Raw genomic sequence first — 24,295 nt, 5'->3', positions numbered from 1 at the left:
GAGGATTCCATGAAATAAGATAATAAGTTTGATACATACTAAATATTAAAGAAAGGTTAACTGTCATCAATGCTAATGTTATCGCCATGGCACGGATTACCACTCAAATCTAATCCGTGCGTTTCCCCTTTGACAGGTATAACATAACGTTCACTCTGGAATTTACAATTCAGTGATAGAAGGAGATAGATTAAAAAGATGCCACAAGCCAATCAGGACAGAGGAAGGACCACAAAAAGGGAAATCAGTGTGAGTTAGCAAGGACACAGGCGTGGCTCCCTGAGGATGTAGTTTGTTAGTCAAGTCCCAAAGGCGGGGAATATGGACCCAGGGAAAGGATGAGGGAGAATGTTCTAGGCAGTGGGGATGAGGGCACTGTTAGACGTACCAACCTACAAACCATCTGACTCTATAAGAAGAACTTAGGCTTGAAGACAAAGGAACTACAAAGACAGGGCAATAGTTTTCGATGGGCTCTTCTGTTGAGTGTGGTAGAACTTGTCAGTTGCCCATCAAATATCCATGTCCCCCTTCTTCTTCATCAACAAGACTCCCCATGATTGAGTGGGACAAGTATTCAGAGAAAAATCTACTTCTGAGTTTCTCTTGTATATGAACGACTAAGGAAACGTATAAGAGTTTGTTTTTACATTGTACAATAAAGAACTCAGCCATATACGAAAGTGCAGAAAACCGTATGAAAATCATCGAGTGGTTGTATAGCCATCAGCATTTTTACTATTTATGTGTGTGCAGTGTGTATTCCTACATGTGTGTGGGGGTATGTGTGTGTGTGTCTGTGTGTGTGTCTGTGTGTGTGTGTGTCTGTCTGTCTGTCTCTGTGTGTGTGTTTGTGTGTGTGTGTGTCTGTCTCTCTCTGTGTGTGTGTCTGTGTCTGTGTGTGTGTGTGTGTGTGTGTGTGTGTGTAGGCCTGAGGTGATGTTGGGTGTCTTCATTGCTTTCTATTTTGTATATCGAGTCCAGGGCTCTCACTAAACCAAGGGCTCATTGAGTCAGGTTGTCTGGCTAGCCAGCTTGCTCCAAGAAAGGTAGGAGGTGTCTCCACTTCTGGTGCACTGGGATTACAGGCAAGCCACCATACCCAGCCAGCTTTTTACTTAGGTCCTAGGGATCTGAACTCTGGTTCTCACACTTGGGTAGCAAGCCCTTTACTCATTGGGCCCTCTTCCTGGCTCTTTCTTACCTTCCACCTGCCTTTCCCCCTCTAGATTCCTCTAGAGCAAAGGCAACCTGTTACATTCTTTCCCTTGGTAAGTAATGCACTGTGTATCCCCAAGAGAGAAACACTTGCATCTTTAGCAAAACCACGAAGCCAGTGTCACACTCAACCACATCATTAGTTCTTTAGTTTCATATAATACATAGACTACTCATTTGGGTAATGTTACAGGTTGACTCTTTCAAATCATTGCTCTGTTGACAGAGTTATGCTGAACGGATTACTGGAAGGTAGGCTTGGTTAAAGGGCGTGAATGACAGGGGACATATTAAGGGTTTCTTTTTGTCCCTGGATTCCCATGCACCCACCTCCTGGCTACCAGGAAATGAGCAACTTTCCTCAGACGTTCCTTTGCACTGCCATGTTTCTGGCCTGTTACAGACCGGAAAGCAATACAGCAAGCCAGGTGATCAACAGTGAACTTTTCCTCAGGTTTGTTTCCTCAGGTCATAGCAGTAACAACGTGACAAAATACGGGCACTGACTTGGCAGCTAGCGGGTGACCCCCAGCCCTTCCCATACCTCCATTGTTAGGTGATGTTCAGACAGCCAGTGTTCAAGCTGCCACTTGATGAGGAGAAGCCAACTTTGAGGCTGGAATTCAGGCACCATCACACTCACAAGAGTCAGCCTAACTAGGGAATTTATCAGTTCTCAGTCTTGCTTTTTCCCACAAGAAGTATCTTATATCTTAACTTTTGAGTATTTTTAGATTTCCAAACATTGAGCAGAAAATACAGAGAGTTCCCCCCCCACCAAATTCTCCCTCACCAGACCTCACTGTTTTGCCTAGTGTTAGCATTGTATGCTTTAGTGTTTATTGAAGTCAATGAGTCAAGATTAATACATTTTTAACTAGCACCCAGAGTTTACATTAAACTCCACGTCTGGTGTCATATGTTCCATGGACCTTGGCAAGTGTATAATAATAGCTATTCGCCATTATAATGTATAAAATAGTTTCACTGCCTTAAAAACAAATGACTATGTATTGTATATAAATATGCACAATCTTACAATACTTGGGACCTAAACCGACCATAGATACTTTTACTGGTTCATAGCTTTGTCTTTTCTAGAAATTCCTGTCATCAGAACTACATAGTATGGAGGTTTTCTGGCTTGGTGCTTTTCTCTTTTTGACATATTTTTTAGGCCACTCCATGTGTTTTGGTGATCTGACCACTCACTTCTCACTGGCGCTCGCCCCATCGCTGGTTGTACTATAGCTTGTTTATGCATTCATCCGCTGAGAGACACCTCGTTGCTTCCAAGTTTGGGCACTCATATACAAAGGTGCTACAAACATCTGTGTGTAGGTTTTTGTGTGGATGTAAAATTTCAACTTATTTAGGAAAATACCAAGGAACGTGGGCTAGTGGGCTGTAAGGTGTGTTTCCTTCCGTAAGGATCTGCCAGCTCTGGTACGATGGTTCAGTGGGTAAAGGCTCTTGATCACTGAGACTTACACTGTGGAAGGCAAAAACCAACTGGTTTTTCCTCCTCTTAGATCACACACACACACACACACACACACACACACACACACACACACACACACGGGGGCGGGGAGGGAGAAGGAGAGGGATCGAGAGAGAAACTACATTAAAAATATTTTAAAAGAAGTGGCTAAATTATTCTCCAAAGTGGCTGGAAATTTTTGAGTAGGTGGAAAGTCTCGTCTTAGTTTTAAAGTCACTCTAACTTGGGCCTGTGACATTGGCAGTGAATTGGAATTCTTAATCAAAAAGTCCAAAGAACATGTCCGTCTAGCTCCACGCCACCATTGGCTCTTGGGAGATATTAGGGTGTCATGTACACCACACAGATCCCTGGTTCTCTCCTATCCCAGCTCTCAACATTTGCAGGATCTAAGAGCTGGCTTGGCCCCTGACGATCCTATTAGAGAGTCTCCTGTGGCCTCATCTCCCTAACCTCCGTAAAGCACTTGTCTAATCATCGTTCACACCTGTCGTCGGCATGACTCTGCGATTTGTGATTTCATCAGGATTAAGGGTGTCTGTTTGACAGTGGGGTCTGTAAATCCCTTCCTAGTTGGAACCCTCAAATGCCAAAGCGAGCAAATATTCCACGCTGCCATTAGCCTGCAATCAAAAGCATTTTAGCAACTTAATTTGGCTCCATGCTGAGCAGTAGACGTGTTCTGCAGACGCTATATATACATCATATTGTTATAGATTAATTCACACTTCGAGTGATTGGAGAAAGCTCATCACAGAAGAGGATAATTCAGTGAATCCTCCCATAAAGCAAATAATTCCATTACGGGGATAATCACCCTTGAATCTAGTTCCCGATGGGAATGAAATGCTTAAATATCGAAGGTTTTAATTTTTCTAGATTCGGGGCTGGGGATTTAGCTCAGTGGTAGAGCGCTTACCTAGGAAGCGCAAGGCCCTGGGTTCGGTCCCCAGCTCCGAAAAAAAGAACCAAAAAAAATTTTTTTTTCTAGATTCTAGCTGGATGTTTGGTTATATTTGGTTCCTTTGTGCCCCTTTAAGATTTCAGTCATTCTGTTCATTGTTTGTTACTGCCAGAAAAAAAAAAAGGCATAAAAAAGTTTTGAAAGACACAACTGCATTATTGAAGATTGTCCAGTCCGCTGATAAGAAAGCCTTCCTCTAAACCAAGAAATTATTGTTTCCTCAATTCCTAGCTTCAGGGATATCAGTGATTATTGTATTACAGATCGGTTTACAGATCTGTAAAAATGGGAATGGCAAGCCTAGAGAGATAGCTCGGAGGCTAAGAACATATAATGACGCACTCATCCAGGGGATCCTGGCAGTTCCCAGCATCCATGTCTCCTTTATCTGCCTTTATCTCCTGCTCTGCTGGGTCCACTTCCCTTCTTAGCCTGTCCTGATCTGTACTCACATGCACAGAGCCCCACAAAGGCACGTACATGCATAATAATAGTAATAGTAATAATAGTGAATAAATCTTTAAAAACAGTAAAAACAGGGACCTAGAGAGAGGGCTGAGCCCTTAAGAGCAGTTAGCTGCTTTTCCTGAGGATCCAGGTTCAATTCTCAGCACCAACATGTCAACTCACAACGAACTGTAATTCCAGTCCTAGGGAAGTTGATGCTTACTGGCTTCCATAGGCATCAGGCATGCACATGGTGTATGTGCGGGCAAAACGCCAACACATAAAATAAAATAATAGTAATAAATTAAAATTCTTAAATGGGAATGATAATGGTGCATATTCTCGAAGTTGATTTGGTGATCGAGATAATAACAATGCCTACCACAGCCAACAGCCATTATAGATATTAGCATCGGTGTTATCAGGAGATGGTGTTAGCCAGGCTCCCCTCTTCAAGAATGCCTGCCAGTCATACACTGGGCTGTCTCCTAGTCGGGGAACAAATGAAAGCGTAGATGAGAGTGTGGAAACACCTTTGCGCTGTTGTGAAACGGTGTGAAACAGTGGAAAGCAGAATGACATGTCCTCGGAGCGCTAAAAATTACCACTGCACCCAGCAAGTCACCTGAGTAGACATCCTCTAAAGGAAAAGTCCGTGCATTCAGGTTGAAGCCTACCATTGCCCAGAGAGCCTTCTGAGCTTGGCACTGCCCAGAGAGCCTTCTGAGCTTGGCACATAATGGAGGACTCCCTTCATTGGCAGGCTTCCCCTTCTCTATTCTTGCCTGGGGAGTTCAAACCCCGCCCCATCTCTGCCTACAGAATGTCATGTAACTTTGGTTAAGATTACAGGTTCAACTTCCTTTCTCCAGATAAGAACCCATTCAGCTAGCACCTGAGATTCCTGAAACGCTAATGTGGCATCTCGGTACCTCAAGCCTTCAGCCAATGGCCTTTGCCTATCCTGGATGGTCCTACCTCTAGTTCCCCAAATTATATAAGCCTCGAATCACCCCCAAACAAAAGTTGATCAGCTTCCCTGCAGCTGGTCCTGGGGCTTCTTCTTCCTGGTGTGTGCATACTCACAGGGCTTACCGAACCTCTACTCCCTTTGCCCACATGGACCCATATTCGACAATGATCCCCAAAAGCAGGGAGGGTCACAACCCCCGAAAGATCTGAAAGAGCTATTTGTAGACCCGTGTTTAGAGCAGCCTGTCTGTCGCATCCAATTAGCAATGTAAATCGAACCAATACATATGTGTTATTAAACAAAGAATCTTTCATCACGTGTCCTTTCATGTACTTGCTTTAGCAAAACGTTCTTTCACCTATGTCTGCTTCTAGTCTCTCACCTGTGTCCACTTCAGGCAAACACTCCTTCATGTGTTTGCCCCAGCAAAACATAGGCACTCACGCATGCATGCATACATGCATGCACGCATGCGCATGCACACACACATACACACATGCACACACGCACACATGCATACATATATACACACATACATATACACACACATATACACATACACGCACACGCATACACACATACACACATTCACACACATACACACATACATGCATACACACAGGCACACATGCATACACACATACATACACACACATACTCACACATACATACATACATACATACATACATACACACATGATAGTAATCACCAGCCTTGAAGAGCAAATACACGTGACGTGTTAAAACATGGATGAAGCTTGAGCTTCATATTATTAGGCTAAGCAAAATAAGGCAGGAGCAGAAAGGCAAACACTAAATGGCTCTGCTATCAAGGACATCTAAAGATATGGATGATGTCATAGAGAAGGGGCACAGAGTGGTGCCTGCCAGGCGGTCCAGGAAAGGGGAGTGGAAGAATTAGTATTACTCGGGGACTTGTGAGGAAGAGGAGGCACAGTGAATGACTTTAAGGAAACAGAGTCTTGAAGACAGCAGAAATGAGCTCACAGGGACTGTGGCAGCATGAATGACACCTGCACAGGTCAAGCCAGATGGGTTCCCTGAGAGGGAAGGGAATATGGGCTCCCACCCCTAACCAAGGAGCTATCTGCAATTGAAACAGTTGGGAAAGGAAAAGTGGGTTTTCTCCCATCTAGACCCCAGGAGTATTCTAACCACCCCGAAGGACAGGAACCGTGGCCAGGAGGAGTGGCCAACGAAAAGCAAATCCAATGGCGTTTTTGTAGACTTTTTGGATCGTTTTGCTTTGTTTTGGCATTTTTATTTTGTTTTGTTTTATTTTGTTTTGATTTTCATATTTTGTGTAGGTTTTGTGTGGTGTTTCTTGTTTTTGTCTGTTTTGAGAGAGAACGAGGGGAAACATGATCAAAATAAATTGTATGATTTTTTTTTTTCAATTAAGAAATTGGTATTAAACCGGTACAGTCTTGGTTTTACAAGATTGAGAGTCCTGGGGAAGATGACAGTGAGGACTGTCACTTAATGCCATTGATCTGTGACTTAAAAATGGCCAAGATGGCTCAGGCCTGGTTGCACATGCTTTTAATCGCCGCACTCGGGAGACAGAGGGAGGAGAATCAATGCGTGTTTGAGGCCTGTCCGGCTGACATAGTGAGTTCCAGACCAGTAGAGCCACATAGTAAGGCCCCATCTTAAATAAATAAACAAACAAACAAACAAACAAACAAACAAATAAATGTGGGGGAAAAGAAAGAAAGGAAAAGGAAAAAAAGGCTGAGATTGTACATTTTATGTTAAGTGAATTCTACCATAATTTTTAGGGGAAAGGAGGAGTAAAAATAATACGATTCCAATATTAGGAATTATCTAGGTATGTATGTGTCTAGGAAGTGGGGCCAATGAGGTGAAAGTGATCGTAGGAATGGAAAGCCAGAGTGTAGACACATGGGACATTTTCACGTGGGAGTAGCTTCTCCCCCTTCTCCCCTCCCAGCCCCTGACAGGCTGATGCTTGGGGGGCGGGTACTAATATTTCCCAAGGATCCCTCCGCTAATTCCGAGGCCTAGTGGCTTATAAGCAGAAGTTAAGACCAGCACCTGGGTAACCACAGTTCCCAAAGCAGGCCCTGCCCAAAGAGCTTCATCCAAAAATTACAGCCCAGCTGATAACAGGAGAAGCGCTCCATGGTGCTAGACTAGCAATTAAGTTAGAAGGTGATTATTAGTCTGCTCCGGCAGGAAGATCACATCTGACTACCCTAAGTATCCCAAGACTCAGAGTCCTTCTAGAAAGAGAATAACCTGAAACTAAATTAATGGCATTTTCTACCAATTACAGATGCCCTCCCGTCACTATACTGTCGTCATGGCAACAAGCCCACTGAAAGGGTACCTTTGCTGAGGCCTGAAGAAAAGGCTTCAAATCTTATCTCCGTGTCAGACCAAATTTGTTTTCTAGGAGTGGGGAGGGGACCAGTGTTGGTGTCCCAGTCAGAGGATGTAGGCTGGCTAAGCACTCAGACACAACTACGAAAACAAGAGCCCATCTTCTTCACTGGTCCCGTGTCCTGGGGCAGTCTCCCAGTTTGGTCAGCCAAAAGGCATTTCTCCTTGTTTTTCTGAAAATTCCTTTTACTTCTCCTAACTAGAACCCGGTGACCTCCAGATCAGTGTCCACCCAGTGGCTCATACAGAAGTCCCCTCAGGGTTTCACACGCCCTTCAATTCAGCTCCACGAAAAGCAGCCGGTTCCCACAAAGGTGTTTAGTGCTGAGCAACGTGGGAACAGGCTGATGCCGGAGTAATGTTCCAGGAGAGCTGCTACTGAGGCAGAACTCCACCAATCAGATCGGAGGCTGCTTATACCGTATAAGCTACTTGAAAAAGCCGCGCATTCTATCTTCAAGAAAGGGTTCATCTCGTAAGGCGCCCTTGGTGTGAATTTCTATTTTGTATAGCAGCTACCCCTGAGGACTGGGAAAGCTGCTGCTAGCCCTTTCTGGGAAGAGTACGGGATAAACATCTGATAACCCACAGTGTTGGAAAAGTAACACGTAACACGGTTGGGGTCAGCCTGTGTCTCTCCTGTGAAAGGACAGGGAAAGCCAGCAGTCACTTCTCGTGCGGAACCCCCAGAGGTGAGGTAAGTAAGGGAGTGGATGAGAGGTCCTGTGTTCTCAGGTCAGGTCCAGATGGGATCTTGTACACTAGGCTTGTACACTAGCACTGTGTGGTTTAATTGTCCCTTGACATAATTGTCCCAAACTCTGTTTTCCTCTTCCTGGGTCAGAGAATACAGCTCAAATTGACCATATTTTTTCCCCCTTCCCATAAAGTTAGGTAAGATAACAGCCAGGTGTGGTGGCACATGCCTTTAGTCCCAGTGCTTGAGAGGCAAAGGCAATTGGGTCTCTGTGAGTTCAAGGCCAGCCTGGAGTTCTAGGACATAGTGAGTTCTAGGCGGTATAGTGAGAGACGCCGTCACAAAGAACCAAAAGAAAAATACTCAAACACAGCCATAAAAACAAAGATGAAGGCTAGCTTACTATGCAAATGTGCCTTACACAAATTCTCCAGACTTTAATGCTTTAACAACCATCTTATGTAACCTGTGATTTCCCTATTTTATAGAGGACACAAACTCAGAGTAATTCAGTTTGCCCGAAGTCAAGTGGCTACAGAGATTTGGCTCCTGGTCTGCCTGCCTCCTGAGTCCAGCCTTGAACCCACTGCACATCACTAACATGACAAACTTAATTCTGCCTCCTTCCCTGAGTATGTACCCTCCCCCTGACAATTCCCAGACACGGCTCCTGCTGGCTGCCCCTGGAAAAGCCGCCCACGCACCATTCCATAGCATCCTTCTCAACCCCAGCCATTCAGGTGCCAAGGCCTGTCCTGTCCAGGCTGTGCCTTGACACCTCCAACCTTGACACAGTATCTTTTCCCCCTTTCTTTTTAATAATTTTAAAATGAAATTTTATTTATCATCGTTGTATGTGCACGATACACCTGTGTATGTGCATGGTAGTGGAGATTAGCAGGCAACTTTGTGGAGTCAGATCTCTCCTACCTTTTGGGGGCATCTAGGGTTCGACAGAACAAGTTGTCAAACTTGCATGCCAAGTGCTTTATCAGACGAGCGTCTTACTGGCTCCGCTCTGGCTTTGAGAGGCACCTTTCACCCAAACAACCACTCTGTCTATAGTAAATTCTTGTTCTTAATTTGATTCCTCCCGTCCCCCGATGCTGGGGCTAGAATCTAGGTTTTGGTGCATGTTAGGCAAATGTTAGTTCACTGAATTATACCCCCACCCTGAATTTGAATCCTATACTGCCATTTCTTTTTGAAGTGTCTCACATCTTCTGAACTGTGAAGTTCCTTAAGCCTAGATTAATGCACATTTCAATGTGTCATTGTCATTCTTTATGTCTTAGAACAAACATGCACTAGATGCTAAAAATTGTCATTCAAATAATTCTTCAGGGATTGTCTACAAAGACTGTAGTAACACAGACAACATCTTTTTAATTTTATTACAAGAGTAAAATAGGATGCAAACTGCATACACAGGGACATTTCAACTACTGTTATTACGCAGCAAAGTACTTGTTTAATAAGGAGCCCTTTGGGGAGGTATATGCTTGTAATCCCACTAGGAAGGCAAAGCAGACAGATGAAGCATTCAGGACCATCCTTGGATGCATAGCTTTTGGACTCTAGATTTACACACACACAAACATGCACACACACGTGCACACACACAAACACGTGCACACACAGGCGCGCATGCATGCACGCATGCACGTGTATATACACATGTACGACATAAAAGCAGACTATTTGAGGTAGGAGTGGACCAGTGGAATCGTGGAGAAGAGATGAGAAATGGTAATTGGCAGGGATGATGAGCAGAGCACAATTATACTTATGTATGAAAAACTTCACAAGGCTCACTGTTTCATATGCAAATTAATTCTTATGTGTATGTGCATGGGAACCTGTGTGCATGTATGCTATGTGCGGGTTCCCACAGAGACCAGAAGAGAGAGTTCGATCCTCTGGATATGGATGCAGGCAGGTGTGAGCCCCTCAGCTGGGTGCACCAATCCAAACTAGGATCCTCTGGAAGAACAGTAAGCGCTCTTAACCGATGGACCATACCCTCAGCCCATTTATATGTAAATTAAAAAACCCCTAATTTTGAAAGTTATTTAAAAACATTTATTTCATCTTTAGAACATCATTTAAAATGTTTTATCTTGGTGGACATATTAAATAGAGAAAGGAAGGAAGGCAGGCAGGAAAGTAGGAAGGTAGAGACAAACATGTTTTTAAAGAATTATCTAATATATATATATATATATATATATATATCATATATATATTATAGTAGCTGTCTTCAGACACCAGAAGAGGGCAATGGACCCCATTACAGATGGTTATGAGCCACCATGTGGTTGCTGGGAATTGAACTCAGGAGCTCTGGAAGAGCAGCCAGGTCTCTTAACCACAGAGCCATCTCTCCAGCCCAGAGGCAAACATTTTTAATGGCACCTGACCTTTCTTCCGGCTGTTGAGCTGTTGGTATAGGTGACCCAGGATCGCCACTCTTGACAGACCTCACACCACTGTGGTCTCAGGAGAGAATAAAGAGACCTTATTGTAAGTGTGCCAGCGAAGACAGATGATACGCTGTGGTTTCTTGTAGCTGAACCTGACGTTTTGAGATGTGGGATGGACCTAAGCTCGCTGGCCCTGTTCACAGCTCCTACAGACCGCCAGCTTCCTACCTGTTATGGAACTCGGTATTTTAATCTGTTTAGTTAATAAATTGGTTATTGTTCTCTGAAAAGTATTAGAGGTGTGGAAGGTTCGAAGCGAAGTTGCTTCGAAGACGAAGCTCAGAGTAAAGCATTAGTGGACAGGACGTGTAAACCGGTTGAAGGGAGATATACCACCTATGACTTAAAGAGAAAGGGGAGTTTTGGGAGAAGATAGCTGCTGGTTGAACTCGTGTCTGTACCTATGTAACCTGACACAAAGCTATGGAGATCACAATATAGATGCAGAGACCAGGGAGCCAGGGAGTGAGAGTGAGGGACCAGGCTGTTCTGGGCAGCTTCCCTTCATCCTCTCTCCCTCATCTTCTGCCTTCCCTCGATGAGCACTTCTTTGGCTTCCTTTTATTGGGCCAGACCACCTTGGCCACAGGCCTTGACTTAAGGAGCTATCAGCAGTGGACAGTTCTTCAGTCTTTTCCCTAAAATTCTTGCAGGAAGAAATTGGGTTGGCTCAATTCGATGGAGCCCGGTCAACCTAGCCACTGGATCAGGTATACACCTCTGGTTTAATTAGCCTTGGCTACCCTTCCAAGGGGACAATAATTCCCTTTCTTTTGAGTAACCTGGCAAACAAAAAAAGAGACACTATCTTTTACAGGGATGCATCTGTCTACTTTCCCCCAATCCCTCATCAAGGCCAAGCACAGAAGTTCACGTCACTGACCTGAGATCTGACCTTTAACTCTCAGGGCCCTGAGAAAGGTCTGTTGATTCCTGTTGTCCTCGAATCTTACCAGGCAAAGTCTGCTTGCTTTATTTCCATTTGGGCTCCTTCAAGCCCTTCCTGCAGGTTGAAATTTCTTCCAGGATGAAAATTCAGCCTCTTGGCTACTTAATTCTACCGCCCCTTTTGCCAAAAGATTGCAAACTTCTTAAAGGGAGATAATCTCAGAGATCAGATCCAGTGGTGTCGTCTTACAGATATAAGAACCGAGGCCCAGAGGAAGGCAGTGTCACACAGTGAGCCGGGGTCAGGTGGTACCCAGAACCTCTCAGGCACCTTGCCATGACTTCTGCAGAGCCCGTTCCCAATAAACACTCCTTGATTTACCTAATTTTCTTTTTTTACTTTGGCTCCTCTCAAGTTCACAGTTCTTTGCTCATGCCCCCCTCTCAACCGATGGCCGCCTCTGGGATCGATTTGCATCTTCTTTCCCATCAAGGATGGTCTTTGGGGTTGTGTAATGGGAGCCGAGATGAGGCAGGAGTGAAATTCAACCTGGGTCTATCAAGTCTGTATCTCTCTAGGCCAACACCACCACAACACAGAACAGACACCAGAAGACACCTTCCTTCTGTGGGGCTAGCAGTCACCACAGTACACAGTGAAGCCACTCCAGCTCCCACCAAATGCCATTGTTTTTGCTGTGTTCCCAGGCAAGTGCTACCCCCCTGTCAAGCGGGGCTTCTGTTGACTTCCTTCCAGTGAGAAAGTACGAGTGGCTGTGGTTCCATTTTCCTCTCTTTTTTGACCATTGTAGCCCCTTGGATCTTTAGTTCACAGGAAGTCACCTTATATGAGTGGCAGATTGGGAGTGGTGTGGGGGGAGCTTCATTCCTTTCCTGGGCATCAAGATGGACTCTCAACTCCTGAAGGCAGCCATCTTCTCCAGCAGAGCCTTTTCTGGCTTCCCAGTGGTCCTCAACCAGTGTGAGGGAGCTGAAAGAGAAGATCTGCTATAAAGTGCTTGCTTAGCATGTATGAGGCCCTATGTGTACTCCTAGCACTGCAAAATAAGTAAATTTGCAAATACATAAATCTGAGGTCTGCTGGGGGTAACATCTCTCCTGGAAAGGCTATGGAGAGAGCTGAGAGGAGGACTGGGAGGAGACAAGATGTAGATTTCTTTTACTAGCATTTTTTTTAAGATTTATTATTTATTTTACATATGTGAGTAAAGACAGACACTGTGGCTGTCTTCAGACAGGGACGTCGGATCCCATTACCGATGGTTGTTGAGCCACCATGTGGTTGCTGGGAATTGAACTCAGGACCTCTGAAGGGGCAGTTGGTGCTCTAAACCGCTGAGCCATCTCTCCAGCCTTTACTAGCTAGCATCTTGTTGTAAACAAAAACAAACAACATCTCCCAAAAATTGCAAAAAAAAACACCAAAACTGCCTCAGTCGAGCAGTTTCCCAATAGTAAGTTATTTCTCTAGGGTTCCTCACTCAGACACTCTTCTGGCTTCAGCTTGCAGGTGAATGCTGGGTCGACCATAAGACTGGGAAGGAAGGTCTTGTGCAAGCCGGCAAGTCAGGCCTTCACTCTGGGCATTTCTATGTGGAGGATACACAAGGCCTCCTTCCCAAAGTCCCCAACCCAAGCAACAAGGCTTGTCTCCAGAGGCTACTTTAGAGAGCTCTCCCCCGGAATCCTGTGGGTTGGAGAAGAGAATGCAGATAGGGCCTGAAGGGGGTTAGTAACAATCTAGTAGTTGGGAGCGAGCAGGGATCTGGGAATTGAGAATACAGCAATCAGGAAGTAATCTGATGGCCACCCATGCAGGGTCTCTTGGCACTGCCCACTCTCCAAGGGGAAACAGGCTTGCACAAGAAGAGTCAGGATGGGGGCTTTCAGAACAGAAAGAACATAGACAGACCTCAGTCAGCAGATGGGGAAAGCACAGAAATCGGCCAAAGTTCCTTGAAGACAAAAGAACCTATTTCCCATTTTAGGATGAGGTCAGGATTCCTTCCCACTAGGTCAGCTCTGCTGGCTTGTATCTACAAAGAGAAAAAAAAAATACACAGTCATCCTTACAGACTAGAAAGAGCTCAGTACAGGATAGAAACTCAATCACATAGCCATTTTCCTTGGGATAGATCCACATAAAGAATGGATCACCACTGGTTCCTGTAAGGTCAAAGTTGTTGCATGAGCTCCTCAAGGTTATCCTGTCTAGAAATTAAATTAGTGACCCATGGTCACAGCCACAGAGGGCAATGCCAGTATTCAGGAGTTAGGTGGACTAAGTTCCCTCTGCTGTGTTCAGTCATGGTGCAAACTCCACGGAGCCTCCACAAGTACTTTGTGTGCATGTGCTCTTTTCTGCAGATTGTTCAGCCTCTCCTCACCTCTGAAAGGTGAGGAGACTTACAACCAGGGCAAGGACCAAACCAGACAGTTCGTTCTCAGTTGCTTTGTAGGTGGTGTGCCTGTCACTGGATGTGCAAAACATCCTGGCAGCAAGGTAAGGGACACAGAATTGACTGAAAGGATAGACTCTGATACTATTAGTTGATATTTTGTAAGCCCAAGAAATTGTCCAGATGTTAGAGCATAAAATTAACTCACTGCTGAATCAATGAGGCACACTGCTAAGGACAAGCCCCCAGGAAGTCAGGTTAGCTTGTGTTCCGTAGGTAATGAAGATAGATAGATAGATAGATAGATAGATAGATAGATAGATAGATAGATAGATAGATAGACGTAAGAGAGAGGGGGAGAGGTGTGTGTATGAGAGAGGTGTGTGTGTGTGTGTGTGTAAGAGAGAGGGGTGTGTGTATGTGTGAGAGAGAGGTGTGTGTATGAGAGAGAGAGAGGTGTATGTGTGAGAGAGGTGTGTGTGTATGTGTGTATGCGAGAAAGAGAGATGTGTGTGTAAGAGAGGGAGGGAGAGAGAGGGGTGTGTGTATGTGTAAGGAGAGAGAGAGAGAGAGAGAGAGAGAGAGAGAGAGAGAGAGAGAGAGAGCGCCTGAGTCCTTTGGTTTTGGTTCAAAAGTCATCCACAGGAGGTGAACATGCATTCTGTTTTGCTTTCCATCAGTGGCCTGGTTCATTCAGTACTCAGAACTCACTGCAAAACAAAATCCCATCCATCACCCCAGGCCCACTCCAAACCCCACTTCTTCTAGCAAACTGTCCTAGGGTCCTTCTGCCCTCTAGACTCACTTTCTAGCCATTCCTTTCTTTAGGCACCCCACCCCCCAGCAACATAGCTGGAGTTGCAGAATTAGCTCTCTTGTCTTGAATCTAGAGCCTTTCATAGCCTTAATAGATGCCTGCACCTCGAAAAAAAAAAAACCTTAGTAACTCTTCATTCAAGTACCAGGTCCCCCAGGAAGCTTTCCCAACCCCATCCTGGTTCCATGGCGATTTGGACTGGTCCCTGTATCAAGTGCTCACTTATTCCCTCTATTCTTTCACAGCCTGTGGCCCTCCCACATGATTGAGCTCCTGGAGGGCACAGACTGAGGGCCTTAGAGCTCCCTGCATGTCCAGATGTGCTCATTAGCTGTTTACAAATTAATCCCTCGAAGGATTTCTTCAGCAGGTCTGTTCCAGCACCTCCAATATGCACCTGACTCCACTGCTTGGTGAGACATGCAACATCTTATATTTCTCCTGGAGGCTTCTGCGCTAACCTCAGTTTTAACCAAAACAGCGGAGATCAAGTGATGACCGAATTATCCACTGCATCGAATTCTTCCGGCCAGTGTCCCAGCTTTTAGCATGGCCAATGGAAAATTAATTGGTCACAAAGTGCATATCTAATTACAACATCCCGCCCCTGCCAGAGCGCTGCACAAACGTTAATTATAACATATGAATCTCAATAACCGACGGTGGCACTTAATGCCGCATTAATAACGCCACTTGCGCCCACCCCCACCCCCCAACATCGCTCCCCAGAGCATACACTACGCTTTCTCTTATCGGCCATTGGGACAGACTTTTTGCACTAAGCGCCGAAGTCCTTATCCTCACAGCCTGCCTGATTCTAAAACCAAGTGTTTCTCTGCAAGCCCAGACGTTGCCTTCGCTCTCAGTTCTGTCCCCCATCAGCAGAAGGCCCCGCTAGTGCAAGAGGTCACTGGAGGGGGGGTATCGGCTTAGCAACACTGGTCTGTCAGGGCAGTTCAGGCGGTATCCCCGGCGTCCCCCTAGGTTCCCAGCTCTCTAGGGCCCGCCATCCTAGGAAAGAAAGGCGAACTACATTACCCAGCAGGCTCGCGGTCTCCCTCTTTCCTTTCAAGTCTTTGCACGTGGCCGGAGGGGGAGGCGGGGCCCGGACGTCACTCTCCTACATTCTCTTTCCCTGTGTCAGTACAGGGATCATTTTTTTCCTTCCTCTACTCCCTCCCTCTGCCTGCCCCTCCCTCCCTGTCTCCCTTCCCTCCCTCCCTCCCCTCTCGACTGGGTCGGTCCGCTGAGGTGCCGGATCCCCTCACTGCTGGGACGCGCCGAACTCCCAGCAGGAGTCCGCTCTTTGGAGCCTGGTCCCTCCCTTCCCCTTCCCTGCCCCCTTCCCCCACCCCCGACGCGGGCTCCGCGCAGCGGCCAGAGGAACCCCGAGGTGAGCATCCCTTGTCCTCCCTCCTCTTTTAGTCACCTCGACTTGCGGGTGGATTCGGGGACCCGGGAGGAGGGCTACGTGACGTGCTCTCGATTATAGATAAATCCGGGGAAACCGCTCCAAACAATTCTCCCCCTTCCCCCTCCTAGTGCTTTAGTCAGCCGGGTGTCCGCACCCATCCTTAGTCCCCTCCTCTGGGTCTAGTGGGTACCGCACTCTCCGATCTCGCCCTCTCCCAGGGTTTGTCCTGTAGTGGGCCCAGCTCCCTGCGAGGTGGGGACCGTGACACCAGAGCTCCGGAACCCAGAAGGGTTCCTGGGGGGACGCGCGTCTGGAGCCCCACTCTCGTTGGGAGCCGCGCAGTGTAGCCGATGTCTGGTGCCGGGTTCCGACCAGCGGGGAGGAAGCTCGCGAGCAAGATTCCTTTCCCTTTTGTTTTGGAGCCTCGTTTGCTGCAACGAGCAGTTGCTCCAGCGCCTGGCAAACTTGCAGCTGTTCCGACCGCGCGCTGCGCCGAGGTCGGAGCGCGGCTGGGGAGGCGGCTGCGGGCGCGGCTGCAGCACTCCGGGTTGAGGGAGGGAACCCGCGAGTGTGTGTCCACGCGGCCCTTCCCTGCCGTGCCGACCGCCGTCCCCGCGAGCTTGGGGACGTCTGTGAATGGCTCTCGTCTAGACAGGCAGCAGACCCCTCCCTTCGTCCCCGGTGAGCCCGCGGGCCGCGGAGGGCGCGGCGGATAGGAGCGGTGGAGGGAGCCTCGGAGGAGCCATTGCAGTGGCGGCTTTGGCCGTTCTACGCCGTGGTGATTCTGCCGGCTTTAAGAATGACCGATCATTCCTGTGGCCTCGGAGTAATGGGGCCTCGGGGGTAGATACGCCCTGCAGAGCTGGGGTTAAGTTGACAGGTTCGGAGAAGCCGGTTCTTTCTGACCTGTAACCCGAGGGCTGTGGAGTGGGCTGACGAGGGGAACTAGCTAGTGATGGTCACAGGCGCGGGTTTTAGGGGGAGATGGGAGCGATGGCTTGGCTGAAGTGGATGTTTGGGGATTCGGAGGGCGGAGTGCGGGTTCCTGGATGCCACAGGAGGAGGCGTCCCCAGGACCGGGTATCCGGGCTGGTTGTTTGTTGTCATTAAAAGACAATCCGGGATTCAAACCCTGAACTCGGCAGCCCCGATGTTGCAGAGTTCTCAGGGTAGGGGCCAGGGGGCGTGTGAGCTGGGAGGGGGGCGCGGCTTTTAGAGGGGAGGGATCGGTGGCTGTGCCCTGAGTGTCCCCACCAGGAGGGAGGCGTTGCCTCCCCCGCCCAACTCTGTGTGTGTGTGTGTGTGTGTGTGTGTGTGTGTGTGTGTGTGTGTGTGTGTGTGTGTACACAGCCTGGGTTTGGAGGGGGCGGCATAGTGGAGAACAGCGTGGGGTGGATGCCTCCTGGGATTGGACCAGCTAGCCCCAAATGGTGTGAGTAGGGTTGTCTCTTCTGTGCGTCCACGCTTGGGTTCCCAAGGAATCCTTAGGCTGGCGCCGGGGAAGACCTTAGGGTGGCTTGGGCTCTCTGGCAACCTGGGAGTCCCAAGCTCTGTGTGGCCCTCCCTCTACGTTTCTCTCGTCGCCTCCCTCTCCTCCCTGCCCCCCCCCAGCCCAGTGACTGGCTGCCCACCCTGCGGACTGGGAGGATCCACCCGAGCTCTGGTGCCCCCCCCCCACCAGCGCGAGTAAGCGGTGCTTAGGATCCTTGACCCTAGCACGGAGACTCCCGGTGTTGCTCCTGCCTGCGCATTTCCTTAGCTGGCTTCCCAGATCCTAGAGAGAATCCACGCTTTCCGCCATCCCTCCCTGCTCTCAGTTCTTCAATTGAGAACCAAAGCCTGCCGGGCAGACCCTGTCTGCCTCTGCCCGCAGGCCTGCGGGATCACAGGCCACTGCCTACCCCGCCCTCCCGGCTGTCATTTCTGAAGCTCCGAGATTATCCTTCTCTGGCTAGGGGCCCCTGCACCGTCCGGACACCTCAGGAGTGGCAGGCTCGGGTGTTGGGAGCCTCCCCAGGTCGAAAGTGACACAGCTTAAGCACCGCCTCTGCTTGGAGGGAGGTGCGGCAGAGCACTGGGAGGAGCAATGGGCTGTCCTGCTGGGTTCCTCTTGGCCCTGCGTAGGGGCTGGGCCCAAACCTCTGGAATCTCGGTTCCTAACAGCCCGTGGTCCGTGGAAGGACACCTCTAGGACTTTAAAAGAACCCAATTGTATAGGAACAGATTGCCCTCAACAGACGCTAGATAGTGGCAGGATATTCTCGGGTGGCCCGAGAAAAGTCCTCTGAGTATGTGAAACAGGACTCTGTTGATAGCAATAGGCTAAGCGATGTGTCCAGTACCTATCCTGGTGAGGATAGTAATGTGCAAGGCTTTCTGGGTATCCTGCAGCCGAGGTGGGTAGATTGCTAAAACGAGAATGTGTCTCAATGAATTTACAGAGCGGGGTTTCCCCACCATACAGTACAGTTATTAAGGGGCTCCTGGGAGGTAGGGAAGGACTAATCCCACTGTACAGATGAGGACACCGAGGCTAAGGAAGTGATGTCACTTGCCTGTGGCCTTTCATTAGGTAAAGGACAGCTTTCTTCCTCTAGTGTTTCCTCTTTGCATACCATTGCTCTTTATTTTTAAGGCAGGGGCTCCCCAGTGTTGCCTGGTCTACCTCCACCTCCTCAATGCTGGGAAATTAGGAGTGCACTTAGTACCCACAGCTTTTTATTTAAACAGTGATTTTTATTTTTATTTTTGAGGGTGGGTTCTTGGTACCTTGGGAAGTAGATAATTTACCCCGAAAAAGTTTGCCTGGTACATATTCCTTGTCAAAATACTTTTGTTGTTGTTGTTGCTGCTGCTGCTTTGAGACAGGGTCTCACTACTTAGCCTTGGTTAGTCTCCCTACGTAGACCAAGCTGGCCTCGAACTCACCTGCCTCTGGGGTCCTAGGATTAAAGGTGCATACCACCTTGCTTAGATTTCATCAAAGTAAATAACAATGAATGACGAAAACAGCTACTATAAACCACAGGCCTCTATCACTCATCTAATAGATTGATGTTTATGAGTACATGCCAGCTATGGGTGTACCTATTCCGTATTATCATATAATAAGCACATAGGGTCCATATACACTTGTTCATGGAGTTCTTGGTGATTCCAAGATGTGTTGTTTGCATAGGTTTCTGTTTGTCTGTTTTGAAACAGGATAGCCTAGGCTGTACTTATATAGCCCAGGCTGGTTGGTCTTGAACTTACAGCAACATTTCTTCTTCAACCTCCCAAGTGCTGCTACAAAGATTTATTCTTTACTGTGTTCAGTCTCATTAAATTGAAAATGTAACCCCATGTCTTCCTTCTTGTCTCAAGATGGTCAAGCCTATGAACCTTGAAAGCATCTGTACACATCTGTGTGAGTGCCTCTACGTTGGGCAAATGAAGGTTCTCAGACATGGGCTTGGTTGTATGTGTGGGGAGGGGGTTTAAGGTTGGCAAACTCATCAGAAAACCGACCTACCCACTCATTCACAAATGTGGATTGGGCGCCTTTGACTTTGCGTGTCTTAAAGTACATATAAGAGGAACTAACAGCTGGTTCCCGCTATGTGACAGAGCAGCAGTTCTCAAACTGTGCATTACCACCCCTTCCACAGGGGTTACCTACCACAGTCAGAAAACACACGTATTTATGCTACGGTTTATAACTGTGACAAGGATTACAATTATGAAGTAACAATGGAATAATGTTACGGTCGAGGGTCATCACCACATGAAGAACTGTATGAAAAGGTCGCAGCCTTAAGAAGGTCGACAGCCACCGTGCTAGACTCTAAAACTGTCTTAGCTGTTGTTGTGGACATGAGGGTTTCAGTTTTTCTCTCTCTCTCTCTCTCTCTCTTTCTCTCTCTCTCTCTCTCTCTCTCTCTCTCTCTCTCTCTCTCTCTCTCTCTCTCTCTCTCTGGAGCTGAGGAATGAACACAGGGCCTTGCACTTGCTAGGCAAGCGCTCTACCACTGAGCTAAATCCCCAACCCCAGGGTTTCAGTTTCTCAAACGCTTGTGATGGACTCACAGAGGTTACACAATCCGTGTTGGTTTGGGTACACGAAGGTGGTACAGCAGGAATGGTTACATCATACTGCAAGAATAGAGTCCCGAGGAGGTGACCAATCATCAATATATAATACTCATCCTGGGGCTTAATCAGTGTCACATATGTTGGTTGCCAGGCCCCATACTGCTTTGTATCTTAGAGCAAAGGAGGAGGGAAGCAGAGGTAGGAAGGTCCTCGTGTCTCTGTTACCTGAACTGCAGTCTATTTGGAATCTCTGGAGTAGATCCAGAGTGATGTCCTTCTGCAGGAGCTGGGCAGCCGATGGAGATGTACCCTGAAGTCAACCAGCAGGTTCCTCTGAGACCAAGGCACTGTGAAGATGTTCTTTTTACCCCTACCTCGAGCTCTAATGTGCCGTGACTCAGAGAGAAGCTGTGGTTTTGGTCAAGGTCTCACCAGACCCTGCAGGGCTTCCAGATCTGCGTATGTTAGTACGAGGCTGTCTAGTCCCAGATTCACTTGCGAGACCTCCGTCGGCTTCCGATTCCATTTCTACTGACCCTATGCTAAGGTAATATTCTGTGCAGTGCCCATCATGATGGCAGACGCTGTGGGCTCTTGGTTGAGATACAGAACCTCGTCTTTTTGGAGAGACGGGAAAACAGACAGGCAAATTACAGTCTCTGAGAACTCTCCCACGGTGGTGTCTCTGTAGAACTTACCTGGTCACATGTTAGCTGAGCTGTGGCTCAGAACTAGGTGAGAACAGACCCAGCCCTGGAGCCAAGCAAACAGGTAGAGTGGCAGTTTGCCTGATCTCCATGAAAAGACCTCAGGGCCTCTGAAACAAAGTAACTTCTCAGTCTCACGGAGCTCTCTCGTCAGAGCTGGGTAGGAAACCTTGGTCTTTCGTGCCTCAGTTTCTATCTCATGATCCTCCTGCCTCTACCTCGTTGGTATATCCCACAAGTATAGGTATATGCTGTCACAACTGACCCAATTTTTTTTCTATACCAGGTACTTATATACACCCACACCCACACACACAAAGTGGATCCTCACTTCAAAGTCTGCCCGCTTTGTCTCCTGTCTTTCTTTGACATCCACTTGGCTGGTGATTGCTTTCCTTCCGGACTGGCTTTTGTTGCTTTGTGTTTCGTGTTGGCATCCAGAAATACAAGAGGCCTTTTCAAGAGTGGAGGCTCTGTTCTTATTTGGTGTGTTGCTCTCTAGCCCTGTGGCATGGACCTAGACACCAGTGTACTTGCATTCCCCATGGTCTTTAAGTGAATTAAGGACAGATCTGCAGTGGGAAAGAGGACAATGGGGTTTGGCTGAAACCCTTGATTTACATGGCTTTATGTGTGTTACCTGAATCACCCCATGGACACTTCTCATTTCTGCCCCCTAAGGCTGTTTTCATCTCCCTGGCCCATGTTACAAGTGAGGAGGCCAAGTCCCTAAAATGGACTTTGGAACGGGCACATGGACACCCCCCCCCCCATCTCCTGTCTCCACACTCTCCGTATCCAGTGCTAAGGACATTGCTGTACCATCTCACATTGTCATTGTCATGAATGGAGACCTGCTGGACCCAACTGCTGACTCCAGAGAAGGGCTGTGGAGTAGATAAAGGACAGGAGGCAGTTTCCATGGCAATGATACACAGAGTAAGGACTAGTTCGGGATGTTTAATGGAAGAGGTGTATTTGGAAGTAGGTATGGGTAATCTGTATGAGGGGTTTTAGATTGGATAATGGCCCAGATGTGGATAGGGGGGAAACTGTGCATGGGGTGCATGGGGAGGTTTGATTGATCACCATGCAGTCGGTGTGACCTTCTACGTGCTACTGGGATTTGTTTCTAGGCCTGGCTCTGTGTTAGGCTTGGACTGTAACGGTAGAGCCCTGACTTAAATGTGGTGGGAGTGAAACATTGTTACACTTCACCACAGCGTAGAGGAAAGGCCTATGACTTTTCAAGTACATGATGACATAGAGTTCCTGCCACCCGGGAGGACTTCCTGAAGGAGGCAGCTGAAGCATTGATTATTAAAGGAGAGAAAGGAACTAGCCAGAGGAGACAGGAAAGGGGCCTTCTGTGGTAAGGAACAGCAGGCACACAAGGGCTGGAGGACTGACTCTGGGAAGGAACTGTGAGCAGTGAGGTCAAACCCAAGGACTCAGCTGAGGAAATAGTTCACAACCAGCTGAGGACCAGCTGCTAGATGGAGGGGAGAGGGGGGCTTTAACAAAGTGGCCTCTGAGCTCTCAAGGCTGCAGTGTTTGTATCTTAGGGAGGAGATCTAAAACCAAGCGAGGCTGGAGATGAGTCAAGGGTCACATGTTGTCTTAGTGATCCTTGGACCAAAACTAGGACCAAAAGCAGCTTGGGAAGGAAAGGGTTAATTTCCCTTCCCACCACTGCCCATCCCTGAAGGAAGTCAGGGCAGGAACTCAAGGTAGGAATCTGGACAGGAGCTGATGCAGAGGCCACGAAGGGTGCTCCTTACTGGTTTGCTTCCCTTGGTTTGCCCAGCCTGCTTTCTCATAGAACCCAGGACTACCAGCCCAGGGATGGCACCGCCCCCAATGAGCTGGGCCCTCCCACACCAATCATCAATCAGGTTAATGCTCCACCAGCCAATCTGGTGTGGATTTTTTTCTCAGTTAAGGTTTCCTTTTTTCCAAATGACTCCTGCTTCTGTCAAGTTGATAAAAAAAAAAAAAAAAAAAAAGCCAACTAGCGTACATATTAGTTAGATTTGGGGAACACAGCCTTTATTGTTTACATTTAAAGGGAACCCCACCACCACAGACTGCCAGGCTTCGAGTCATACTGGCTGACTGTGAGTGGCAACCCCAGCCTAAGCTGGAATGGGTCTGCTGGGTTAGGCCAAGGACAAAGAGTGGGGGACAAGTTCAGTGTCACAGACTTGGAATCGGAATCGCAGATAGTACAATGCCGGGGGAGGAGGGGGCAGGAGCTGCTGTGCTAAGAGTGAGGGGAGATGACATCTGTAAGGTGTTGGGGGTCCTAGACCCCGGCAGGGCTGCAGTAGACAATAGAGCAGACCTCTTCCTCCCATTGTCAGAGAATCCTTTGTCACACAGGGCTTCGGGCTCCTTAGGGAAGCCAGGCAGGGATGCTGTGCTGTGTCATGCCGGAGGCCCAGCTGGCACAATCAGGCTGCAGCCTCAGCTGGATTCATCAGAGTGAGTTAGGCGAGAGAGAGGCTTTCATCTTTTAACATTCACAGGGAGCGGAGCCCTGTCCCGGGCCCTCGAGAAAGGGAACTGCTTTGAGGAGCAGGTGGTGTACTTGAGGTAAGATGGGGACACACAGAGAAAAGCTATCAAGTCTTGCAAGGCAGAGAGAGGAGGAGAATGCAGAAGATCCCCGTTTCATTCATCCATCATCATCCAGGGCTACTGTTGGGACCAAGCCTTCTCCTGTTTAGACCCAGAGACCAGAAGCTGTGCCTGACACACAGGAGGTGTTGGTCTCCCGTGGGTCTTTGCAGGGAGGGCCTGTGTCTGGAATTGGAGGTCAGCCAGAGGAAGCATCTGTGCACACATCCTAAGGGGGCACCCCAATACTGACTTAGACACTTTCGGTGCCACAATGGAATGCTCTGGAAGCCTTCCAACTACACCGTGCCTGGAGATGCAGCGGCAACCTTTCTAAGAACAGCCTGGCTCGACGAATGCAAGGGAAGCCCTGCCCCAGATGAGATGTGGGAGCCGAGTGTGTTCACACCGGAGGCTCAGGGTTCAGAACCCGAGGGCCCCAGCCCTGACTGTGTCTCCTCCAGGACAGAGAGCACTGCCTCTATTGGACGCCAGAAGGTGTGCCCTACCTGGAGAAAACACAGGATAGACATCAGCTATCTGTACCCCACTCCCCAACCCCCCTGGCATGGGTGGCACTGGGCTATTTGGACTTGAGGTTGGGAGAAAAATACCTCCTGGCAGTTGGAAACCTCAGGCCTGT

The 24,295-nt window shown here is 48.0% G+C and overlaps 1 protein-coding gene and 1 long non-coding RNA gene across 18 annotated transcripts in view; one reads left to right on the top strand and one right to left on the bottom strand.

Annotated features, from left to right (window-relative positions):
• Positions 1-9,591: 9,591 nt before the first annotated feature.
• LOC102548225 (uncharacterized) lies at positions 9,592-15,926 on the bottom strand. Of its 2 annotated transcripts, none has more exons than XR_015643070.1 (3): positions 15,877-15,926; positions 13,535-13,658; positions 9,592-12,592 (listed from the first exon to the last, which is right to left on the bottom strand). It is a non-coding gene; the product is annotated as an uncharacterized LOC102548225 (long non-coding RNA). The 2 variants fall into 2 exon arrangements; XR_015643071.1 differs by lacking the exon at positions 15,877-15,926 and adding an exon at positions 15,575-15,861 and having other exon boundaries at positions 10,293-12,592.
• Positions 15,927-15,943: 17 nt separating this feature from the next.
• The window catches only part of Ctif (cap binding complex dependent translation initiation factor), a 271,222-nt gene continuing 262,870 nt past the window's right edge, over positions 15,944-24,295 (top strand). For 15 of the 16 annotated variants that reach the window (XM_087593243.1, XM_087593235.1, XM_087593239.1 and 12 more), the window contains exon 1: positions 15,953-16,231. The gene's annotated coding sequence lies outside the window, so the exon portion shown is untranslated. 16 annotated transcript variants of the gene reach the window in all.

Source organism: Rattus norvegicus, chromosome 18 (genome assembly GCF_021556685.1).
Source record: "Rattus norvegicus strain SHRSP/BbbUtx chromosome 18, alternate assembly SHRSP_T2T, whole genome shotgun sequence".
In the NCBI taxonomy this organism is placed as follows: Eukaryota; Metazoa; Chordata; class Mammalia; order Rodentia; family Muridae; genus Rattus; species Rattus norvegicus.
Note: the sequence above shows the minus strand (reverse complement) of the source record. Positions and strands in the feature narration are given on the sequence as shown.